At 48.8% G+C, this 18,837-nt stretch overlaps 1 protein-coding gene across 1 annotated transcript in view; it reads right to left on the bottom strand.

Moving 5' to 3' along the window:
* Positions 1-18,152, bottom strand: part of NFILZ (NFIL3 like basic leucine zipper) — a 28,494-nt gene extending 10,342 nt beyond the window's left edge. Inside the window, exon 1 of the mRNA XM_057708517.1 lies at positions 18,123-18,152. The gene's annotated coding sequence lies outside the window, so the exon portion shown is untranslated. The remainder of the gene's footprint in view (positions 1-18,122) is intronic.
* Between the last annotated feature and the right edge of the window lie 685 nt (positions 18,153-18,837).

Here is an 18,837-nt window from a genome sequence, read left to right as displayed (position 1 = left end):
GGGTGGGGGGGAGGAGGTGCAGTTGGGGCCCTGCATCTGAAAGAATTTTTTAAAAGTTCCAGCTCACAACCCCAGCAGAGGCTGCCTTGATAGGTAATGAGCCAGCAGTCTCAGGAGGTATGCAAGTGGAGGGTCAGAAATCACTTCTCTCATTCCCTCTCTCTGACTTCTCCACCATCCCCTGCCCAGACTCAGGGGCCCAGGGCCAAAGCAGGTGCCTTCCCCGCCCCTCCCCCAAGTTGTTGCATGTAGCTCTCCTCTGACTCAGAAGGCCACCCAAGGAAGACAGGGGACCTGCAGGGGCTGTTCCCACAGCCCTGGCACAGCACAGCCCATTCCACGGAATAGCGTCAGAGTCCCAAGAAACTACAGTTTCACAGGGCTCAAGGAGCCTGGTAGAGCCTCGGGGCCCAGTGCTCTCACTCTGAGCGAACCCATACCTCATAAAAGCCCCAGTGAAACCAATCTCTAAAACCGAGAATCCTTTGTGGGAACTCAGATTTTAAGGGGAAAAATGCAAGGCACTCTGGGTCTGCGGCCTGCCCTCCCCTTCCCCCATCCCAGGGCACAGGGAGTGGCCGGAAGCTGTTGGTACCTCTGTGCCCAGCCCACAAGCCCATGGAGTCCCCTGAGCCAAGAACAGGCTTGATAGGCAGGAAGGAGGCGGGGTGGGCGGGCAGGAGAGGATGTCAGGGGCCAGGCCAGGGGTTCGATTCCTGCTGTGACAAGGACACACTATGTGACCTTACACAAACGCCTGGTCTTCTCCAAGCCTCAGTCTTTTCACCTGTCAAATAGGTACAAGGTTAGTGCCTGGATTGGTAAGTAACCTAGGTACATGCTTAGTCCCAAGAGATAGTGGGTGTTGTTCATCAACTCCAAGAACTTCAGGGAGGCTCCCAGGGCTCAGGGGGTCTGATCCATGTCGCCTGCCCGTGAGTGTCCTCTCAATGGAAATTCACCTCCTGCAACTCACATGGGAAAATATTCATCTCAGGGACCTGAAGCCCTCCACCCCTGGCCAGTTGAGTCCCTCAGGCTCTACCTCCCCCTCTCTCCAGCCCAAACCAGAACAACCCTCAAAACAAGAGGATTCTCACATCCCCCATGCCTGGCAGGCTGGGGTCCAGTGGCCTGGCAGAAGCTCGAAGCTCCCTACTCAGCCCGGAGGTGGTGTCACCAGGAAGGGCTTGAGGGTACCTGGCCTCAGTTACTACTCAGGCCCAAGGGAAGGAAGCTCAGAGGTGTCCCATGTCCAACCAATGCCAGGACCCAGCCAGCCCCTGCTCCCACTCAGGCCCCTGCCAGGAGGGTCTCTCTTCCAAGCACCTGAGTCCCCAAAAGACCCTGTAAGTGGCTGGACCCCATCCAGGCCCCCCAGGCCCTACACACATCAAGCCTAGCAGCTGTGACTCCTCTGGCTCACCCGGCTCCAGCCAAATGGGCCTCCTCACTGTTCCCCTGACACACCAGTCACGGTCCTGCCTCAGGGCCTTTGCACAGGCTGTTCCCTCTGCCTGAAATGCTGTTCCTGTCAGATACTCATACGGCCCCTCCCTCACCTCCTTCAGGTCTCACTTCCTCAGCAAGACCTGCCCTGACCCCTAGGCTAAATTGCCACCCAGATCCCCATTCATTTTCTCTCCTTCTTATCCTGTTGTGTGCTTATTCGGTGAACTTACTACTCCCTTACTTTTTAACTACTAACTGATTTATTTAGTGTCTGTCTCTGCCACTAGAACACCAGCCCCTGAGGACAGGAAGAGCACCCCTCTGTCCCCAGTGCCTACAACAGCACCTGGCACACAGTAGGTGCTTAATAGCAGTTCATAAAACTATTTGTTGAGTGAATGAACCCATGTGAGCAATCTTATTGAATTCTCAGAACTTCCCTGGAAGATTCTCCCTGTTTCTGCCACAGAGGCTCAGAGAGGTACAGTGACTTGCCCAGAGTCACACAGCTGGGAAAGTTTGGAATGCGTGAGTTCGGAACCTGGGCAGCTGGGCCCCCAGAGCCACTCTCTGGAGCCCTGAGATATGGCGGGAGGTATGGCAGGTCCCAAAGGCACCTTGAGCTCGAGACACAGCTCCTGACCCAGGTTAAGTGTCTATGGAGCCCCAGGGCCTCAGTCTCCCTTCTGAGCCGGGCCCAGGAGTGTACTGGGAGTAGCAGCTTCCAGCCCTGGGAGCTCTGCCCTCCACCCCAGGGGTGCTGTCCCTCCCCCATCAAAGCAGGGACATCCCGCTTTCCCAGCCCCAACCCCGAGCCTGGAGACATGGTTCCTGGAGACAGGACAGAGCTGTCCCTGGGGACCTCGACTGGCAGGGACTGGACCTTGTGACTTCTCTGAGTCCCCAAAACCCCCACTGGCGTCACCCATGACCTATCTGGGTGCCCAGCCCTGCCTGTGCTAAGCACTTTACAGCCACTATCTGCTGGAGGGATATTTTTCATAACACAAATCAGATCATGCCCCTTTCCAGCTTAAAACCCTCAACAGAGCGAGACCACGCTCCCTCACCCCACCCACAGGACCCTGCACAGTCCAGATGGAGCCGGTCCCCTCGAAGCTTCAACCACTCCAGCCTTCTGACCACTCGGACTCACCACAGGGCCTTTGCACATGCAGTCCTGTTTCCTGGAATGCTCTTCCTCCACTCCCTTAGTCTCCTCGTTCTCATCCATTGATTGCAACTTCTCTGAGAAGCCCTTGCTGACCTCCCAGGATAGATCAAGTGCCCCTACGCTGCACCTCTACTGAATACAAGGTATTTCTACCTCACATTTATTATCAAAGTAATTTTACATTCACTCGTGTAATTAATTGACTCATATCTCTCTTTCTTCCATGAGGCAAGGGCCTGTGTTTCTTCTCCCCAGTGTTTCCCCACCCGAGGGCCTGGCACAAAATAGGTACTTGATAAATACTTGTTGAATGAATGAGTGAGTGTACCAAATCCTGGCATCTGCCCCAGGCTCCCATTCTACAGGTGATGAAACTGAGGCTTGCTCACCTGAGGTGGCACTGGGGCTCCTGACTCCGCCTCTGCAAAGCCTGCCCCCTACAACCCCTAAGCAGCCTCCCACCCACACTCCCAGCTTTAGGACAGTGGTTCTAAATCCAGGGGATGTTTGTCAGTGTCTGGAGACATATTTAGTTGTCACCACAAGGGGCGGGGGTTACTGGCATCCAAAGATAGAGGCCAGGGATGCTGCTAAATGTTGTACAATGCACAGGACAAAAGACTATACAGCCCCAAATGTCAATAGTGTGTGGTAGAGAAACTCTGCTTTGGGGCAAGTACCTAAGTACAAGCCTGATTTATAAAGACCAGGTAGGTCTGGGTCCAAGGGCTACTTGATCAGAAGTGGTGCTGGTTGTACCCCTAGAGCCCCAGGACAGAGCTCACCTGGACCCAGCTTTTTTGCATCAAAAAATGCTACGCACAGAGTAAAATGGCAAGTTACAAATGGGAGAAAATGTTTGCAAATCATATATCTGATAAGGGATTCATATCTAGAATATATAGAGAACTCCTACAATTCAACAACGAAAACTCCATTCAGAAATGAGCAAAGGGGGCTTCCTAGGTGGCGCAGTGGTTGAGAATCCACCTGCCAAGGCAGGGGACACGGATTCGATCCCTGCTCCAGGAAGATCCCACATGCCTCAGAGCAGCTAAGCCCGTGCGCCACAACTACTGAGCCTGCGCTTTAGAGCCCATGAGCCACAACTACTGAGCCCATGTGCTGCAACTACTGAAGTCCATGTGCCTAGAGCCCGTGCTCCGCAACAAGAGAAGCCTCGGCAATGAGGAGCCCACGCCCCACAACAAAGAGTAGCCCCCACTCACGGCAACTAAAAGGAAAGCCCACGCACAGCAAAAAAGACCCAACACAGCCAATAAAATAAATAAATAAATAAATAAACAATTTAAAAATAAAAAATGAGCAAAGGGCTTGAATAGACATTTCTCCAAAGAAGATATATGAATGGCCAATAAGCGCATGAAAAGATGCTCAGCATCACTAATCATTAGGGAAATGCAAGTCAAAGCCACAATGAACACTCGAAACTAACACAACTTTGTAAATCAACTATACTCCAGTAAAATTAAAAAAAAAAAAAACACAATGAGATACCACTTCATACCCATTCAGAGAGCTACTATCAAAAAACAGAAAAGAACAGGTGTTGGTGAGGATGTGGAGTAACTGGAATCCTTGTACGTTGTTGGTGGGAATGTAAAATGGTGCAGCCATTGTGGAGAACAGTCTGGCGGTTCCTCAAAAAATTGAACGTAGAATTACCACATCACCCAGCAATTCCACTTCTGGGTATATACCCAACAGAATCGAAAGCAAGGTCTTGAAAAGATAGTTGTACACCATGCTGATAGTAGCATCATTCACAATAGCTAAAAAGTGGAAGCAACCCAAATGTTCATCAACAGGTGAGTGGATAAATGAAATGTGGTCCCTCCATCCAATGGAACAGTATTCAGCCTTAAAAAGGAAGGAGATTCTGACACCTGCTACACCACTGATGAAACCGGAGGACATGAACGAAGCCAGACACAAAAGGACAAATACTGTATGATCCCACTTTTAGGAGGTCCCTAGAGGAGTCGGATTCACAGTGACAGAAAGTAGATGGCGGGTACAGGGGCTGGGGAAGAGGACTTTTACAAGATGAAAAGAGTTCTGGAGATGGATGAAGTTTAGGGACCAAGGCCTGCCCCGAGGCAGAGGAGGGTCTCTGAGACACAATCCTCCAGCCCATTTGCTCCAAATGAACAAGTAACTCTGCCATCAGTGCCCACCAGGGGCCCCCCCCCCAGGCACCTGCTGAGGCCAGATGGCAGCCACAAACTAATTGCTCAATAAACATGTGGATGAGCGTGGACTACGGTGGGACAGAGAAAGAGGGGGAGAGGGAGAGAAAGAGATGGACAGAGGAAGCAGGAAGGGCAGAGAGGGAAGGAGAGAGGCAGGCAGAGCGAGAGAGAGAGAGCTCATGGCCACCAGCCCACGAACTACAACCCCACACGCACAGACTCCAGCCAACAATAGCCTGAGATCCGCACGTCCTGCTCACCCTCCACGGCCGTTGGAACCTCACCGCCGACAAGCCAGACCCCAACAACCCCCAAATCCTTACAACTGGCCCCCCCACAGTTATTATCTAGTCAGACCCCACAACATATGACCCTGAGCACAAACACCCACAGGTCTACACAGTAGCTGGAGCCGCTTCACCACCGGATCCCAGAACGCAGTTGGACTCCCGAGAAACAAACCTGGCCCTCCCCTACAGCCAGACCCCTAGAAGACCACCCAACAGCAGACCCTCCCTGGTCCCTGAAGCAGCATCTTCTGAGACCTCAATCTCCCACCCAGTCCCAGCCCACCCCACCCCACCCCCGCCCACATCCACGGAGGGCTACAGTCTCCCTTAAGGACCAACGTTCTTGGGTCCTTCTTGGATGTGCGTGGAGCCTGTGTTTTTCATCCCATTAGTACTGACCGGCGACAGCTAGCCGGACATCAGCCACCAGCAGCTGCACCACAAGGGGGACAGGGGCTGGGTGTGGGAGTAACACCTATAGAAGGAGCAGAGACACATGACGGGAGGCGGGGAGCCCCGTGATGGGCGAAAGGGCAAGCAGTGAGGAGAAAGGTGGGCTTCTGGGAGAAGGTGGCTGCAGGAGGGCCCCCAAAATGAATGTCAGTATGTCTGAAGCCTGATGCTCCCACACCCGGCACCATGGGGACTGGCTCTGGATGCTACCTCCTCCAGGCAGCCCTCCAGGCCCCTTCTTCAGGGCAACACCCTACCCATTGATGCCCCTCAGGGCAACATTGTCAGAGGAGGCAGAAACTAAGAAGGGAGAGGAAGGGGACCCTCGGATGCGGGAGAAGCCTGTCCTTCCCCTCCCCCACCGGCCAGAGAGTGGGGATTGGATGGGGCAGCTGGGACCGTGGCAGACAGAGAGACACGCAGGTTGGGGTCACTCAGAGAGAAACCCAAAGAGCCACAGACCCTCAGAGCCAGAGACCCAGAGGGAGAGAGCTAAGACAGGGAGAGAGACACAGAAAGTGCTAGCACCAGGGTGGGATTGCTATTAAGGGGCGGGAAAAGACTCAGAGACAGTGCTCGAGAGGGAAGGGACATTGCTAAGAAAGGGGCTGAGATAGGCAGGGGGAGGTGGTCTGGTGCGGGTTCCCGAGGCGCCCCCCGCCCCTGGATGTTGACCAGCCTGGCTGGGCCTCTCCCTGCCTGCAAGGCTCACCTCCGGGTCGCTGTGTCCCCAGCGAGTCGTGCGTGAGCCACATCAGCCGCGTGGGGCCTCAAACTCCTCCGCGGTGGAGTCACCAGCGCTTCCGTAGAGGTGACACCCCAGCCCCCATCTGTAGTTCGTGGCTTTCCCTGCAGGCCTGTGCCCCTCCTCCTCCTCCCACCTGGTGTCTGACCAGGGAACAGGTGCTGTGGGTTGGCTCAGGCTGGAGGGGGCGGGGGGGGGGGGGGAATGTCCACCAGGGAGCAAACAGCTCCACCAGGAGGGAACACAGGGAGGGGGACTCGCTGATCTAGCCACTGGGGACCCAAGGAGGAGAGGATCTGGGCTGGCCAAAGCTCAGCCTCTCATTCCAGCCCCTTAAGACTCTTCTAGGGACTTCCCTGGCAGTCCAGTGGTTAAAACTTTGCCTTCCAATGCAGGGGGTGCGGTTTCCATCCCTGGTGGGGAAGCTAAGATCCCACATGCCTTCTGGCAAAAAAAATCAAAACATTAAAAAAAAAAATAGAGGCAGTTTGTAACAAATTCAATAAAGACTTTAAAAAAGAATCCACATTAAAAACAAAAAACAAAATCACCTTAAAAAGACGCTTCTAGGGGCTTCCTAGGTGGCGCAGTGGTTAAGAATCCGCCTGCCAATGCAGAGGTCACAGGTTCGATCCCAGCTCCAGGAAGATCCCACATGCCGCAGAGCAACTAAGCCCATGTGCCAAAAAAAAAAAAAAAAAAAAAAAAAAAGACGCTTCTAGATAGATCAAGGGGCAAAAGGAAGAGGGCCCTTTCTCTCCTTACGTGCGAGGACACTCTCCCGCTCAAACACCTTCTGTGGCTCCCCACTGCTTTGCAGATCTTGTGATTCCTCGCTCTGGGCATATTTTCTCTACCCAACCTGCCCATCGGAGGAACTGAGGCACAGACCACCAAGAGAAAGTGGGTCTAAATCTTGACAGGATGAGTTTTCTGGGTGGACATGGGTAAACGGAATGGAAAGCATCCCAGGCCGAGGGAACAGCAATGCAAAGGCTCAGAGGTAACGATCTGCACGTGTATTTACATTCAGGGAACCCTGGAGGGAGGAGGGATGTGGGTAGAGCTGCTGGTAGGAAGGATCCCACACATGGCCCCGAGAGGCGGATAAACAGACTGCAGGGGCAGGACGGGGACCTCGAGGTGAGGAAGAGCCAGAGGCTCCTTCCGCATCCTGTGTTGGGGCCCAAACCCTGGCCTGATTTGAGGAAGAATCGCTGAGCGGTGGGATTGAGCAGGCCTTGATTTGGGAACAGCGGCGCCTGGTGGGCGCCGTGTGGAACTGCACTCTCCTTCGTGGGTTCCTTCAGCATTTATGGCAAGCCCTGCGGCCTTCCTGGTGTATTAAAATATTTTTTTCACAGTTATGAATACTTTTATAATGTTATAAGCCAGATACACATCTGATGATTTGGTGGTTGATTTATTTATTTATTTTTACTGAAGTATAGTAAATTTACAATGTTGTGTGTTTCCGATGTACAGCAGATTGTTATATATACATATATATATATATATATATTTTTTTGCTATGTTGGGTCTTCATTGCTGTGTGCAGGCTTTCCCTAGTTGTGGCGAGCGGGGGCTACTCTTTATTGCTGTGCGGGGGCTTCTCATTGTGGTGGCTTCTCTTCTTGAAGAGCATGGGCTCTAAGTACTCTGGCTCAGTAGTTGTGGCTTGCGGGCTTAGTTGCTCCACAGCATGTGGGATCTTCCCGGACCAGGGATCAAACACATGTCCCCTGCATTAGCAGGCAGATTCTTAACCACTGCACCACCAGGGAAGTCCCCAGACATGTACATTCTTTTTAAGATTATTTTCCCATGTAGGTAATTACAAAATATTGAGTATAGTTTCCCAAGCTGTACAGTGGGTCCTGGTTGTTTATCTATTTTATTTAAAATATTTTTTAAATTCCTCCTTCCTATATAATAAATTCACTTTAAGTAATAATCATGTAATGAACCAAATAATAATAATGGCCATAAAAGAAATGTAGACAGTGAAAATTTGATTAATAGTTTATGTAAATAATTGTCCAGTAGCTACATGAATGTTAATAAAACTGAAATATCTGCAAACACTACAATTTGGGAGGCCATGAAGTCGTACATCGATGTACCCTTTTATTTTCTTGATTCATTCTTTACTGTTAAAACAAGGAACAATATAAAAAGAAGGTTTTATATACTTTATTTGGGTTTCGGGGGTTTTTTTTGTTTGGTTTGGTTTGGTTTGGTTTTTGTTTGTTTGCCTACGCTGAACGGCTTGTGGGATCTTAGTTCCCCGACCAAGGATCGAACCCGTACCCCCTGCAATGGAAGTGCGGAGTCCTAACCACTGGACCACCAAGGAATTCCCAGGTTTCATGTGCTTTAAATCTTACAATTTAATTTGTCGATTATACCTCCATAAAGCTGAAAAAATAAAATTAAATAAGTAAAACGTTTCCATTTTAAAGCTATTATTCAAATTCAGCACTGTAGTTCATGGATGAGCTAACGTTTACACTTAGCAACAAAAAAATATAGTAACTCATAGTTTGCAATTCTTCACTGTTTTAATAAACACAATAAAATCTTCAAGTGGTCATAGAAAGTTATTATTATTATTATTATTACTACTACTACTACTACTAGCTGTCTGAGTGACTACTACGTGTCCAGCACTGTTCTAATCACTTTACACATAATAACCTCCTTTAATCCTTACCCAAACCTGTGGAGCAGGCACTATTATCACCCCATTTTACAGATGACAAGACTAAGGCACAGGGATGAAGGTCATGGCCCAAGGTGACACAGCAAGGAAGTGATGGAACTGGATTTGAACCCAGGCTGACTCTCTGTAGGGTGTGTGTACTTGATGTATTAGTGTGGGCTGGGGTCAAGAGGAAGGGCGTCAAGGACCACTTCCCTGGGAACACGGAAGTTTAACCAGGAGGAGTGGAGGAAGGGCATTTTAGTTAGAGGGAACAGCAGTGGCAACGACCCTGAGGCAGGAATAAGTTTGGTGAGTTAGAGGAACAGAGAGGTAGTCCGTGGGGCTGGAGCTGAGTGAGGTGGGGACCGTAGTGGGGAGATAAGGTGGGAGATGACAGCAGGGGCTGCAGGATGTGGGGTCATAGGGAGCCACTAAATATTCTAGTAAGGGAGGAGTGACTCTAATTTCCTTCCTCCTGTTCTGCAGCCTCTGGTACCGCAAGGAATTAGAGCTCCTTTGAGTGTAAACAACAGAAGCAGGAGGCACACAGGATGAGGGGTCCAGGCATCATAGCTCAGCCCACACAAGTTGTGTGGCCAATGACAAATTGCTTTACCTCTCTGTGCCTCAGTTTCCTCATCTGTGCAATAGGGATAATAATACCTATCCCACAGGGAGAATTAAATAGGTTAACACATGACAAGTGGTTAGAATAAGGATCTGGCAGGTAGTAAGGGCTGCATAATGTTACATATCATTATCTTCACTGTCACAATAAATATGGGTTCACATAACTGAGAGCCTGACAGCTTCAGGTATGGTTTGATCCAGGTGCTCTGATGATATCACCAAGTCTTCCTTTTGCCATCACAGGCTGCCTGGGCTTTATATTCTGGCTCCGCACAGCAGCTAAAGCTCCAGTCCCACCCTGGTGGTCCACAAAACAGCTACTGCCATTTCTCCCATCCTCAAACCACACCACACAGGGCCAGATTTGGGATCTCTTCTAGTTGCCCCAAAGAAAGAAAAAAAAAAGGAAAATATGCTTCCCAGAATCCTCATCAAGTCTCCCTGCCTCTCATTGGCTCTGAATGGCTACATGCCCACTCCTAAGCCAATCCCTGTGCCCAAAAAGATGAGGTAGTGGCTGGGAGCTGGCGCTGGACCCATTCACAGCTGATGATAGGGGGAGCATGGTCAGAAAAGAAATGCAGGGTCCCAATGCTCATTGCAGCACTATTTACAATAGCCAGGTCATGGAAGCAACCTAAACGTCCATCGACAGTTGAATAGATAAAGAAGATGTGGTACATATATACAATGGAATATTACTCAGCCATAAAAAGGAACAAAGTTGGGTCATTTGTAGAGACGTGGGTGGACCGAGAGACTGTCATACAGAGTCAAGTAACTCAGAAAGAGAAAAACAAATATTGTATATTAATGCATATATGTGGAATCTAGAAAAACAGTACAGATGAACTGGTTTGCAAGGCAGAAATAGAGACACAGATGTAGAGAACAAACATATGGACATCAAGTGGGGAAAGCAGGGTCGAGGGGGGAGGTTGGGGAGGGATGAACTGGGAGATTGGGATTGCCATCTATACATTAGTAATAAGAAAAAAAATCAAATTGTACACTTTAAATATATGCAGTTTATTGTATGTCAATATCTCAAAAGTTCTTAAAAAATTATCAGCACTCTGGCTGTAGAATTTACTTAATTAACTTTTAGAAAAGACAAATACATCATTTTTCGACATAATCTCCTTGCTTTTCAATATACTTTGTCCATCTGTCAACAAGCTTTCATATTCCCTCATTTTAAAATGTAGGCTGAACTGCAAGCCACGAATACACCACTGTCTTTACTTCTTCATCAGAAGTGAATCTGGCTCTTTTTTTCTTTTTTTTTTTTTTTTATAAAATTTTTTTTTTATTAGCTGTGTTCTTTCTTTGCTGCTGCACACGGGCTTTCTCTAGTTGCCGTAAGCAGGGGCTACTCTTCATTGTGGTGCGGAGCACAGGCTCTTGGCACATGGGCTTCAATAGTTGCAGCACATGGGCTCAACAGTTATGGCTCACGGGCTCTAGAGAGCAGGCTCAATAGTTGTGGTGCATGAGCTTAGTTGCTCCACAACATGTGGTATCTTCCTGGGGCAGGGACTGAACCCATGTCCCCTGCATTGGCAGGCAGATTCTTAACCACTGCTCCACCTAGGTAGTCCCCTGGCTCCTTCTTGATGGCTAACACTTGTGCAACCTTCCTTGAACTTCTCTGTCCATTCATACACACCTCTTCATGACAAAACACTTTCTCCACACCGCACACAAAGTTTTTGATAAATAAGGGCACCAGATACATCCTCAGACCACAAAAAACGAATCACTGCATGCTGCTCTTCTTTTGTGCAGATCACAAGTGGGGCATCCATTTTTGCTCGCACCGCAGTTGCAAAGGAACTGATGTAACACGTTCACACCTGCACAGCAGTGACTGGGGAGACAGTGGCCTTGAATGGAAAGCACTGATAAGACGGTGCAGCCAACGGAAGTTTTAATAATAATTGGAGTGCCGATAATTTTTGACTCACCCTCGTATAAAATAGATAACAAATTAAAAATTTTATTTTGAAAAATGAGAAATGCAGGGTCCTAGCTCCGCTTCAACTGGGCTGTTGGGTTCTGTGCCAGATGTACGGAGAGTGACCACTTTGCCTCAGTTTCCCCACTCTGCCCCACGCCCCCAAGTGCTACACCGATTTGATTCCAGAGCAAAGAAGTGGGGAACCTGCCTTACCCTCCCAGGGGTCACTTTTAGACATTTCTTCTCATTGACATCCCTCCCCCCTCCTCACCCACACTTTCCCAGCTTCCATCCTCAGCATCCTGCCCCAGGGATAGATGAAGCAGTGCTGACAAGAGAGAGGCTGAGTTTATTTTGACTATTTAGGACTTGTTGCCTGGGGACTCCTGAAGTCTTCTTCCTTCAGTGACCAGAGGAAGAGGTTTCCTCAGAGTAAACAACACCCCCCTCCAGCTCCAGAGGGACCCCACGATACCAGCACAAGACCAGGCTACACAGCCTGTGTGAGTCTGAAAGACTTATCCTCCCCGGGGTCTTCCTCCATCACCTCCAGCCAGGGAGGACAGCAGAGTGCAGACACTGTTTTGAAAGCTGGGAACACATCTGGGAACAAAACAGGCCAAAAATCTCTGCCCTCGAAGATGGGACGGAAAATAAACAAGGTGAATATGGAAATTATATATCATACGTGAGCTGGTGATGAGTGCTAAGGAGAAAAACAAAACAGGAAAGTTATGGTTGATTTCACCCACCTCATGGCTTTAAATATCACTTGTATGCCATCAGTCAGAGGGTACAAACTTCCAGTTAGAAAATGAATACTTTCTGGGGACCTAATGTACAGTATGGGAATTATAGTTAATAATATGGTATTATATAGTTGAAAGTTGCTCAGAGAGTGAATCCTCAATGTTCTCACCACAAAAAAAAAAAAAAAAAAAGGTAACTATGTGACAGAACAGAGGGGTTGGCTAATACTGTGGTGGTGATCATTTTGCAATATGTAAGTGTATCAAATCAACACCTTGTACACCTTAAACCTACCCAGTGTTATATGTCAATTATGTCTCAGTAAAGTTGGGGGTGGGGGAGAATGAGTAAGGATTAACCTCAGGGAAAAGCAAACATAAATGTGTAATAATAGCTGATTGGTTAAATAAACTTTGAACCAGCCATCCAAAAACAAAGCAAAGTTTAAATAAAAATAATTTCATACTCCCAGAATCACCTACTTGCCTAGTGTGAAGAAGCCCAACTAAAATATTGGGAAATGCAGCACAATGCCAGGTCTCTTTTGGAGAAAAAGGTGAGATTTCTGAATAGCATTTACTCTGATGGACAAGATGCAATCTTATGGTCAATTGCTATGGGTACAACTTAAAAATTCATTGTATTTTACCATAATTCAAAAAGACACATGCACTCCAATGTTCATTGCAGCACTATTTACAACAGCTATTTACAAAAGCAACCTAAATGTCCATCAACAGATGAATGGATAAAAAAGATGTGGTATGTATGTATAATGGAATATTACTCAGCTGTAAAAAGCAATGAAACTGGGACATTTGTAGAGACATGGATGGACCTAGAGACTGTCATACAGAGTGAAGTGAGTCAGAAAGAGAAAAGCAAATATTGTATATTAACACATATATGCGGAATATAGAAAAATGGTACAAATCAACCGGTTTGCAAGGCAGAAATAGAAACACAGATGTAGAGAACAAACATATGGACACCAAGTGGGGAAAGTGGGGAGGGTTGGGGGAGAATGAATTGGGAGATTGGGATTGCCATATATGCATTGTTAATACAAAAAAAATACCAAATTGTACACTCTAAACATATGCAGTTTATTGTATGTTAACTGTATCTCAATAAAAGTTCTTTAAAAAAATAAATAAAGATAATGGACCTCAAAAAAAAATTCATTGTGTTTTAGCCCAAGACTTTACAAAATCATATGCCATTTCAGGGACTTCTTTCATTAGCAATGACAATAAGAGAAGGACAACATTCAGATATTTAAACTATTTCGTGTCTAAGGTGAGGGTCTTTCCAACATCAATAATATTTGGTATAAACTCTTCCCTTTTGTTTTGTTAGCAACTAAAATTGAACTTCTCAAGAAACACAACTGTTATGACTATTTCATTGGATTTTTTTTTATTGTATTTATTTATTATTTTTTGGCTGCGTCAGGTCTTAGTTGCAGCTCACGGGCGTCTCTCTAGTTGTGGCATGCGGGTTTTCTCTTTCTAGTTGTGGCGTGCCGGCTCCAGAGCTCTTGGGCTCTGTAGTTTGCGGCAAGTGGGCTCTCTAGTTGAGGCACAGGGCTCAGTAGTTGTGGTGTGTGGGCTTAGTTGATCCCCTGGCATGTGGGATCTTAGTTCCCCAACCAGGGATCGAACTTACGTCCCCTGCATTGGAAGGCAGATTCTTTACCACTGAACCACCAGGGCAGTCCCAGACTATATCATTGTTAACAATTGTTGGCAGATGTTATTTTTGATGTTAAAAAAAAAAAAAACTAAATGCATTGGCTATCTAGACACTTTATAGCTTTGAAACATTTGCACATTTAAAGGAATGAGAGAGGGACTTGATCCCTGGTCCAAGAACTAAGATCCCACATGCTGTGGGGCATGGCCAAAAGATTTAAATTGAAAAAAAAAAAAAAGGGAAGGAGAGAAACTTCACCAAGGAGATATTCAAATCAAGCTGAAACAAACAAACAAAAAATCACCCATATGCCATGATTCCCAGGTCGATAACTCTGGCTGCATCCTCTTTGCATCCTCGCTGGCCTCTGTGGGGGTTTCATGAACATCTCAAAGGTAACAGGACCGCTGTTGTCTTAGCCAGCTCAGTCCAAGACAAATCTGTTCTTATGTCTACTCATCAGAAGCCCGAGAGTGTCCCTCAGCTCCTCTTCCTAAACCCCACACCCAGTCCTGGCAGCTCTGCTTCAAAATCTAGCCAGAATAAACCCACTTGTCCCCACCTGTGCTGCCTCCACCCTGTCCAGCCCCAGCATCGCTCACCTAGACCCACACAGTCACCTCCACCCTGGTTCCTGGGATTCCTCCCTCATTCCCCAATCTGTCCTCCCCAAAAGAGTCACCAGAGGGCGCCTGCGAGCGCCCAAGTCGGCTCCTGCCCTCTCCCCCACAGTATGCCCTCCCCAAAACAGCCACCAGAGGGCACCTGTGAGCGCCCGAGTCAGGTCCCGCCCTTTCCCTGCCCACAGTTCTCCAGGGCTCCCATCTCCCTCAAAATTAAAAGCCCAAGTCTTCCCCGAGGCCCCTGAGGCCATGCACGACCTGCTCCTGTTCTCTCCCAGCCCTCACCTCCTCCCTCTGTCGGCCTTGGTCACTATGCTCCAGCCATAGGAGCCTCCTGATTGTTCCTCCAACACACCAGGCAACCTTGCCTCAGGGCCTTCGCACAGGCTGTTCCCTCTGCCTGAAACACTCTTCCCCCAGATGTAAGCACGACTCCCTCCGTCATCTCCTTCAGGTCTCTCCTCAAAGCCGCCTCCTCAGAAAGCCCTCTTCTGGGACTTGTCTGGTGGTCCAGAGGTTAAGACTTTGCTTTCCGATGCAGGAGGTGAGGGTTCAATCCCTGGTCAGGGAGCTAAGATCCCACATGCCTTCCGCCAAAAAACCAAAACGCACAAAACAGAGCAGTATTGTAACAAATTCAGCAAAGACTTTAGGGCTTCCCTGGTGGCGCAGTGGTTAAGAATCCACCTGGCAACACACGTTCAATCCCTGGTCCAGGAAGGTCCACATGCCGAGGAGCAACTAAGCCCGTGTGCCACAACTATTGAGCCCGCATGCCACAACTACTGAAGCCTGTGCAACTAGAGCCTGTGCTCCACAACCAGAAGCCACTGCAATGAGAAGCCCAAGCACTACATCAAAGACTAGCCCCCACTCTCCACAACTAGAGAAAGCCCTCATGCAGCAGCGAAGACCCAAAGCAGCCAAAAATTAATTAACTAATTAACTTAAAAAAAATCTTCCTGCCAATGCAGGGGACACGGATTGGATCCCTGGTCCAGGAAGATCCCACATGCCACGAAGCAACTAAGCCTGTGCACCACAACTACTGAGCCTGTGCTCTAGAGCCCGCAAGCCACAACTACTGAAGCCCGAGCATTTAGAGCCTGTGCTCCACAACAAGAGAAGCCACCACAATGAGAAGACTGAGCACCGCAATGAAGAGTAGCCCCTGCTCCCCGAAACTAGAGAAAGCCCCTGTGCAGCAATAAAGACCCAATGCAGCAAATAAATAAATAAATAAATAAATTTAAAGAAAAACAATAAAGACTTTAAAAATGGTCCACATCAAAAAAAAATCTTAAAAAAAGGGGAGGGAGGGTGGGGGGGGAGTCAAGGGAGGGAGGGAATACGGGGATATGTGTATAAAAACAGATGATTGAACTTGGTGTACCCCCAAAAAAATAATAAATAAATAAATAAAATTAAAAAAAAAAAAAGCGGGGGGACTTCCCTGGTGGAGCAGTGGTTGAGAATCCACCTGCCAATGCAGGGGACATGGGTTCGATCCCTGCTCCAGGAAGATTCCACATGTCCTGGAGCAACTAAACCTGTGCACCACAACTATTGAGTCTGCACTTTAGAGCCCGTGAGCCACAACTATTGAGCCCATATGCCACAACTACTGAAGCCCACATGCCTAAAGCCTGTGCTCCGCAGCAAGAGAAGCCACGGCAATGAGGAGCCCGCGCACTGCAATAAAGAGTAGCCCCTGCTCTCTGCAACTGGAGACAGCCCATGTGCAGCAATGAAGACCTAATGTTGCCAATAAATAAATAAATTTTTAAAAAAGGAAAGAAAGGCCTCCTCTGACCGCAAGCCTGAATGACCACACCCCCTCCGCAATTCACCTTCTCTCCTTCCTGCTTTGTGTAAATTCAGGGTACTTATCACTACCTCCCATCTCGTTACTGACTGATTGACTTGTGTAATGTCTGTCTCTGCCATTATAACATCATCCCCTGGTGGGCAAGGACGGGTCCCCTCTGTGTCCCCAGTGTCTACAGCAGCCCCAGCTGCCTGGGATCAGATCCCAACTCCACCCTTGTTCAGCAGGTAGAGCCTAAAGCAGGTTTCTTGTCCTCCTCAACTTCTCCATTTGGAAAGTGGAGATAATCATTGCAATCGATGAGCTTACCCATGTGGTGGGCTTGAAAAGTGACTGGCACACAGTAGGTGCTCAATAAGTGCATGGCTGAGGGTCCACCATGGATGGCCAGGGGTTCTTGGCCAGGTGCCATTTATCCAGATGTGTGTGTACACAGGCAGGCATGCACCTGTGCGTCCACGCACCTGTGCATCCACCTGCAGGCATGGCGTGCACGCAGGGGAAAAACGTCAACCCCTCTGGGACTGGCCTGGCCCCCATCTCTTCTCTTCAGCCTCGATACCCAGGGACCCCACTCCCAGCCTTGCAGGAGCCCCACCACACCTCACCAGCTCACCTGGCTCAGGGGTGGGGTCTCTACCTGAGCTGAGGGCATCCATCCATCTCTGAGCCTAAAGGTGATGAGGTCAGCAGGGTCTCAGCAGCGTCCCATGAGACCCACATCCTTTATTTTTTTTTTAACTTTTATTGAAATATAGCAGACTTACAATGTTATGTTAGTTTCAGGTATACAGCAAAGTGATTCAGTTATACATATAGAGAGAGACCCACATTCTTTCGAGGGACAGTGCTGGATGGGACCCTCCTCAGTTCCACAGAAGACCTCTCTCCTCCATCCCAGTCCCCGCTGGGGTCAGGATTCATCTCCCACCCATGTGGCTCCACCCTCAAGCCCCCCACCTCTGGGATGCCCACCTGACCCATGTAGACAGATGGGCTGGGGGTGTGAGAGGAGCAGCCCTGGGGGAGGCAAGAGGGACAGGGAGGGTTGTGAGGGACAGGTTCTCCTGCCCCCTGCCCTCCATAGCTCCCCCAACACACACACACACACACTCACCTGAACTGGCCAAGGCACCAACACTGGGAAAGCCTGTACTGCCTAGGAATACAAGGCAGGGTCTCCTTTCCTCCCCGGGACCCTGAGCCCTGCAGCACAGCGTCCCCCCGCACCACCCCCCAAGCACAAGGCTGATGGGAGAGCATCAAACTCAGCCCCTCAGGAAAGCAGAATGAGCCCACTTGGCTCATGAGGTTTTCCCGCAGATCGGGGAGAGCTCATGCACGCCCTGCTCTTTCTGGGGCCTCAGTCTAGGAGTGGAGGGGCAAAGGAGGAGTGTCACCATTGCAGCCACATGTACCACCTCCTGTGGTGCCCCCCCCCGCCTTTCTAGGCCTCAGTTTCCCAAACACACCTGTACAATCCACACACCAAAGCTTCGTGGAGAACAGCAGGGGTTGGAGGAGGCAGCGCATATCCCACCCAACCTCCAGAACTCCAGGTAACAGGTGGGAGGAAGTGGGGAACAGTGAAATGACAGTGCTCACAGGCAAACCCTCAGTTGTCCATGGTGGTCACTCTCCATCCGCAGCCGGACACCTGGCCATTCATGATGAAGCCTCAGCCACTCACAGAGGGACATAATGCCTTCAACAGGTGGACTTGAAACCATTCTCTTGGGGAAAGGGAGAGAGTCATTTCCACACTGTATTCATTTCCTCTGAGAGTCATAATAAATTACTACAAACTTTTCAGCTTAAACAACACTAATTTATTATCTTACAGTTCCAGAGGTCAGAAGCCCCATATAGGGCTCACCAAATAACAAGGCATCCACAGGCTGTATTCCTTTCTGGAGATTCCTGGGGAGGATCTGTTTCCTTGCTTATTCAGGTTATTGGCAGATTTTACTTCCTTGTGGTTGTAGGACTGAGTTCACCGTTTCCTTGCTGACTGTCAGTTGAGAGCTACTCCCAGAATCTAGAGTTACCTGCATTCCTTGGCTCATGGTCCCCTCCCCCCATCTTCAAAGCCTGAAACAGCAGATCAAGTCTTTCGCACCCTTCAAATCTCCCCTCTTCTTCTTCCATTTCACTTCAGACCCAGCTAGAAAGGGTTCCCTGATTTTTTAAGTTTGCATGTGATTAGCGTGAGCCTACCCAGATAATCCAGGACCACCTCCCCATCTCAAAATCAGTAACTTTCATCACATCTGCAGAATTTCTTTTGCCATGAATACGTAGGGAACATACTCAAGGTTCC

The sequence above is a fragment of the Hippopotamus amphibius genome, chromosome 15, assembly GCF_030028045.1.
Source record: "Hippopotamus amphibius kiboko isolate mHipAmp2 chromosome 15, mHipAmp2.hap2, whole genome shotgun sequence".
In the NCBI taxonomy this organism is placed as follows: Eukaryota; Metazoa; Chordata; class Mammalia; order Artiodactyla; family Hippopotamidae; genus Hippopotamus; species Hippopotamus amphibius.
The sequence above is the reverse complement of the archived record's forward strand: the minus strand, read 5'-3'. Positions and strand labels throughout refer to the sequence as shown.